The sequence below is a fragment of the Macaca thibetana genome, chromosome 18 (genome assembly GCF_024542745.1).
Source record: "Macaca thibetana thibetana isolate TM-01 chromosome 18, ASM2454274v1, whole genome shotgun sequence".
In the NCBI taxonomy this organism is placed as follows: Eukaryota; Metazoa; Chordata; class Mammalia; order Primates; family Cercopithecidae; genus Macaca; species Macaca thibetana.
In genome coordinates this window covers 31,176,598-31,183,595 of record NC_065595.1, presented here as the reverse complement: position 1 = coordinate 31,183,595, position 6,998 = coordinate 31,176,598, and the positions used below count along the sequence as shown (strand labels likewise).

At 43.1% G+C, this 6,998-nt stretch overlaps 1 pseudogene; it reads left to right on the top strand.

The window, feature by feature from the left end:
• Nucleotides 1–4,007: 4,007 nt before the first annotated feature.
• Nucleotides 4,008–4,557, top strand: LOC126941325 (proline-rich protein 13-like; annotated as a pseudogene).
• The last annotated feature ends 2,441 nt before the right edge of the window (nucleotides 4,558–6,998 follow it).

The window sequence follows — 6,998 nt, the reverse complement described above, 5'->3', positions numbered from 1 at the left end:
AGGCACTGCTCTAAAATTTTACAGCCAGGTGCATTGGCTCACATCTGTAATCCCAACACGTTGGGAGGCGAAGGTGGGTGGATTGTTTGAGCCCAGGAGTTTGAGACCAGCCTGGGCAACATAGGGAGACCCCATCTGTATTTTAAAATAAATAAACACATAAAATAACAAACGAAAACAAAAAAAAAGTTTTAGATCTATTAAACTCACTTAATGGTCATTAGGGAAACTTCAGAATAAGTATTCTATGGTTTGAATATATGTGTCCCTTCAAAATTCATATGTTGGAACTTAACCCCCAGGGTGATGGTGTTAAGAGGTGAGACCTGGCCAGGTGCAGTGGCTCACGCCCATAATCCCAGCACTTTGGGAGGCCAAGACGGGCAGATCACCTGAGGTCAGGAGTTTGAGACCAGCCTGACCAACATGGTGAAACCCCATCTCCACTAAAAATACAAAAAGTTAGCTGGGCGTGGTGGCTCATGCCTGTAATCCCAGCTACTTGGGAGGCCGAGGCAGGAGAATCGCTTGAACCTGAGAGACAGAGGTTATGGTGAGCCGAGATAGTGCCATTGCACTCCAGCCTGGGCAACAAGAGTGAAACTCCGTCTCAAAAAAAAAAAAAAGGAGGCAAGGCCTTTGGGGAGGTGATTGAGTGGAGTGAGGGCTCCTCCCTTCTCACTAGTGGGATCAATAGCCTTATTAAGAGGGCTCAAGGCCAGCCTGACCAACATGGTGAAACCCCATCTCTACTAAATATAAAAAATTAGCCAGGCATAGTGGTGCATGCCAGTAATCCCAGCTACCTGGGAGGCTGAAGCAGGAGAATTGCTTGAACCTGGGCGGTGGAGGTTGCAGTGAATTGAGATTGCACCATTACACTCCAGACTGGACAATGAGAGCGAACTCCATCTCAAAAAAAAGGGATGGGGGGCAGGGCTTGAGAGAACTACCTAGGCCTTTTTTCCCCTCTGCCCTTCCTCCACGTGAGGACACAGCAAGAACGCTCTCACCAGACACCAGATATGCTGGTGCCTTGATCTTGGACTTCCCAGCCTCCATAACTGTGAGAAATAAATTTCTGCTTTTTTTTTTTTTTTTTGAGACAGAGTTTTTTGGCCAGGTTGGTCTCGAACTCCTGACCTCGTGATCTTCCTGCCTTAGCTTCCCAAAGTGCTGGGATTACAGGCATGAGCCACTGTGCCTGGCCAATTTTTGCTTTTTATAAATTACCCAATCTGTGGTATTTTGTTATAGCAGCTCAGAAGGACTAAGATGAGGTATTTATTTATTGTCCCCCATTGTACAGCCCCAACAAGTTAAATATACTTCCCAACATTGCAAAGCTAGCCATTGGAGGCTCACACACCAGCAGTCTGTCTGCACAGCCCACACTGTCACTTACTGGAAAAGGCTGTCTCAGAGCTCTTTTTGCCAACACTGCCAGTGTTGGAAGACTCACACTTGGCTTCCTCAGAGTTACCTTGTGTTTCCAGCTAACATGGACTGTAATATCAGACTGTAATACCTGGGTATATTGGTTTACTAGGGTGCCATACCAAAGTAGCACAAACAGCAGACATTTATTGTCTCATAGGCCTGGGGGCCAGAAGTCCAAAATCAAGGCATTGTCAGAGTTGGTTCCTTCTGAGGGCTGCGAGGAAGAAACTGTTTCATGCCTCTCCCCTACCTTCTGCTGGTCTACAGACAATTGTTGGCATTCCTTGGCTTATAGAAGGATCACCCTTATCTCCACCTTCATCTTCACATGGCCCTCTCCGTGTGTGTGTGTGTGTGTGTGTGTGTTTACATCAAAATGTCCTCTTTTTATAAGGATGCCAGTCGTATTGGGTTAGGGCCCATCCTCATGACTTCATTATAACCTAATTCTATCTACAGTGTACCTATTTCCAAATAAAGCCTGTTAAATAAAATTTATAGGAGGCCATTGGCTTGGACTGAGCTCCTGCACTAGGCCCAACCAAAATGGAGTCATTAATGCTAAGGTTCCATGTCACCAAATGGAAAATAAGTTGTTTATCTGACCCTCTGAGAAATGAAGAGAGTGAGGGATATAGCCAAATCCCCAAAGAAACCAGTTTTAGCCAGCATGATAAGGACGTCCCCTCTGCTTCAGCCTTAACAAGGAAGTAACTCTGAAACAACCAATCCACTTTTTGTTTTCTGTTCCCGCTTTCCTTAGCTTTTTTCTCTCCATTGAACCAAACTCCTCTGCTCAGCTCTTGGGAACACCCATTTTATTTTATAGGATGAGGTGTTGCTTGATTCTAGAATTGTAAATAAAAGCAGATAAGATATTTCAACTAAATTTGTTGTAATTTTGTCTTTTTGTTTGTTTGTTTGTTTTGAGATGGAGTCTCACTCTGTTGTCCAGGCTGGAGTGCAGTGGCGCAATCTGGGCTCACTGCAACCTCTGCCTCCCAGGTTCAATCGATTCTCATGCCTCAGCCTCCCAAGTAGCTGGTATTACAGGAATGAGCTATCGCACCTGACCCTAATTTTGTCTTTTGACAGATCACATTCTGAGGCTAGTACCTCAGGGGTTAGGACTTGAATAAATGAATTTTGGAGGGACACAATTCAACCCATGACACGAGGTGCCAACACTACACTCTAGGCGAGATTTGAAGAACTAGAACTGACCTCAGTGGCCAAGAACAGATTTATTTACTGATGTCTTTGAACCCAAATAGGTAAAAATCATTTCCATTTACACTAGGTCATATCTTATAGTCTCATTAGGCAAGGTGAATCTCCCAGAAGCCAGTGGCACGAGCCTGGAAGATTTATGACCTAGGCCAGGCATGTTGGCTCACACCTATAATCCCAGCACTTTGGGAGGCCAGGGTGGGAGGATCACTTGAGCCCAGGAGTTCAAGACCAGCCTGGGCAACACAGCAAGATCCTGTCGCTACAAAAAAAAACAAAAACAAAAAACAAAAAAAAAACAATACTTATGACCTACTCTGCACTGCCCATGGTTTTGCAGAGGATGGGGGTCAGATGTCGAGAGGAAAGTATTCTAAACAGCAATGACTCAAACTTCCAAGCCCTCTCCTAGGTCACCAGGTGACTTAGCTGTTTGACAAGATCACTGAAATTGCCCTTTCAAGAGCTACTAAAGTGTCAGAGGAAGAGATTCAAGTAATTTGTTGATTTAGCATTATGGTACTTTCTAATTATAGTGCGTTATTTTTTTCTGTTTAGTTCCAAAACGTTTAGCAAATGTACCCTCCAAGGCACTGTGGGAAGTGGCAAGATAAAGACAGCACTGTCTACAAGGAGCTCACCATCCTGTGAAATACACAGCAGGTAGCCAGCTACCTGTAGTGCAAGATCACCTGGATAAGAAGTGTTGTACAGAGCTTGCAGAAACAAGGGCAAGAGAAGGGGAGGAAGGGAAGGCTTCCTAGAGGTGTGGTACTTCAATGGGGCCAACTCATCACAGGTTATTTTGCCTCCTACAGGTGGCAATGAACCCCCAATAGCACACAACCCTCTTCTGTTAAAGACCACCAGAATACACAACTTCTTAAAAAGGAAGAGCTAAATGAGAGATTCACCAAGGATAGAGGCTTTTCCCTTCACATAATCATCTGAATGGAGAGGGGGAGGGTAAGGAAGATATTTTATCTTTTGCAATATACAGATACTTCTGAATTATCATTTTTTGAAAGAACATTTATTGTTCATTCCATAAATATTTAAGTATTGATTCTGAACCAGGCACGCTATAGGTGCTGGGGATTCAACGTGTACTATTATTATAATAAAAATTACAATAGAAACACTGAGAATAGATGACAAATGATTAGACTTTGAAACAGATTGCTTGAGTGTGTGACTGTCATTGATATTGACTTATTTTCCTTCAGATTGTTTAAAGTCTATCTTGAACGTCAACAGTTAAAAAAGGCACCATTAAAAAATATCCACTGAAGGTCAGGAGGGATTTTTATACTATCTGTATTTTTAAAAATCTTCTACAGAGAACACACAGATAGAACCTGGGCTTCTACAAGCCCAGGCAGTGGTGGAAAAGTGATGGGGCTGGAGGACACACCTAAACATGTGGAATCCCAATGCCGGGCAGCCAGGGCCAAATCCATATCCCCACAACATCGGGTACCCTAGAGGTTCCAATCCTGCCCACCCACCACCTATCCATCTACCCTTTCCCCCCGGCCCCTTTCCTCCTACCCCAGGAGCTCCCCAGGGCAATCCAGCTTTCCTCCCAGGTGGACCCCCCTCATCCTGTGCCACAGCCAGGGTATCCAACCCTCGGGTCCCTACCCTCCTCCACACCCACCGGCTGCCCCTGGAATGCCTCCTGCAAATCCCTTGGCTCCTGGCTTGGTTGGACCAGGCGTTGACAGTGGACAAAAAGATGCAGAAAAAAATGAAGCTCATAAAAAGATGCACAAGCACCACAAGCATGGCAAGCATTCCTCCTCCTCCTCTTCCTCCTCCTCTTCCAGCAGTGACTCTGGCTGAATACAGGCCCTGGACCCTTCCCTCAAGTCTCACCAGTTCTGCTCTCCCATCAAGCATCAGACACCACGTTGTACTGGGGGAAAGTAGCCCTTATGCTCTCCCGCTTCACCCCCACCTGAGCCTCACCCTGCTGTTGAGCCCTGAGTGGCTAGGGAAAATGGGAAGAGGATTGCCATGGCATGACCATCTTCTTGCTGCTTGGATAGATCACACAGCTAACGAGTTTAGCAGGGGAGCCATTCTTTGAAGATGATGAACTAAATGTTGAAGACAAGTTTAAAAAAAACCTTCTACAGTACGAATATATTAATGTATTACTTGCAGAATAAAATTAAAATTTAGGAAAGATGTGTTAAGTTTTAGAGAGCTGATTATGCTGCTGTTGTTTCTTTTTATAATTGTGAAACATACCATAAATGAAAAGAAATATATAACAGATGCACAATTAATTTTTTTTAATTTCGATAGTTTTGGGGTTCAGGTGGTTTGGGGATACATGGATAAGTTCTTTAGTGATGATTTCTGAGATTTTAGTGCACCCATCACCTGAGTGTACCCTGCGCCCAATATATAGTTTTTTATTCCTCACCCCCCTCCCAACCTTCCCCACCAAGTCCCCAAAGTCCATTATATCATTCTTAGGCCTTTACAGCCTCCTAGCTTAGCTCCCACTTAAAAGTGAGAATATACAATATTTGTTTTTCCATTCCTGAGTTACTTCACTTAGAATAACGGCCTCCACCTCCATCCACGTTGCTGCAAAAGACATTATTTCATTCCTTTTTATGGCTGAGTAGTATTCCATGGTATATATATACCACATTTTCTTAATGTACTCATTGGTTGATGGGCACAAAAGTTGGTTCCGTATCTTTGCAATTGTGAAATGTGCTGCTATAAACGTGGTTGTGCATGTCAGACAAACAGTTTAAAGGATAATACCCTCTAACATTCTGAGGCTAAAAACAATTACCCAACTAAGAAATGAAATAGGAACAATATCCTAGAGGCCCCCTCTGTGTTGATCCTGTGATCTTCTCTCTCTCTTCCCAGAGATAACCACCATCTTGACTTCTCTAATAACTCTCTAGATTTTTAGAAATTATTTGGCTACCTTTCTATATATCTCTAAATAATGTATTATTTAGCTTTGTCTGTTTTTGAATTATGTAAAAACAGAATCATTCAGTATGTATTATTCTATGACTTCCTTTTTTCCTCTCAAAATTCTTTTTGAGATTCACCCATGTGGATGCATGCATGCATCTAAGAATTCACTTTTTAAATTAATTTACATTTTTATTGACTTGCTTTGGTAAGCTGATGAATGTTAAGGGTATATCTAACATATGTATGTATTTATTTGTGTAACCACCACTGACATCAAGATAGAGAACATTTTTAGCACCCTAGAAAGCTTGCTTGTTCTTTCCAATTACTATCCCACCATTCATACCTAAGCAACAAATAACCACCATTCATACCTAAAAAATAACTACCATTCATGCCTAAGCAACAATGGTTTTGAGTTATTTCATTTTTCACTGCTGCATAGTATTCCAGTATATGCATATTTTATATATGCATACATACATATTTTTTTTTTCTAAGCCAGAGTCTTGCTCTGTCACCCAGGCTGGAGTGCAGTGGCACAATCATGGCTCACTGCAGCCTTGAACTCCGGGGCTCAAGTGATCTCCCACCTCAGCCTTCTGAGTAGCTAGGACTCCAGGCACATACTTCCATTCCTGGCTATATTTTGTAAATTTGGATATAAAGGGATTCCTGATTGGCTCTTGGATCTCTGAATGAGGTTAGCTAAGCAAGCTTGCCCCCATTATTTTATTAACCTAAAATGACATGAGTCTACAGTTTACACATGGTATTTTTTGAAACTCACTTAAAACATCATAACAGAGATTTATTACACCAGTTTATTTAATCCTTCCTACTTTAGAAGGACTTTTTGGGGGATTTTTTTTGGGGGGGGGCTAACACAAACTGCTTCCAAGGATATTCTTCCACCTGTCTCCAGGTATACAGGTACACTATTTTCACTGGGATCTACACTCTAGGAAGGAGTAGCTGGATCGCAGTGTGTGAGCATGTTTTTGTTTTTGTTTTTGAGATGAAGTCTTGCTCTGTCACCCAGACTGGAGTGCAGTGGCACTGTCTCGGCTCACTGCAATCTCTGCCTCCTTGGTTCAAGTGATTCTCCTGCCTCAGCGTCCTGAGTAGCTGGGATTACAGGCACCTGCCACCATGCCCGGCTAATTTTTGTATTTTTAGTAGAGATGTGGTTTCAACATGTGGGCCAGGCTGGTCTTGAACTCCTGACCTCAATTGATTCACCCACCTCAGCCTCCCAAGTGCTGGGATTATAGGCATGAGCCACTGCGCCCAGCCGTGCATGTTTAACTTTACCAGATAATGCTGACAAAGCAGTTGTACCAATTTGCACTCCCACCAGCAGTACCCAAGAA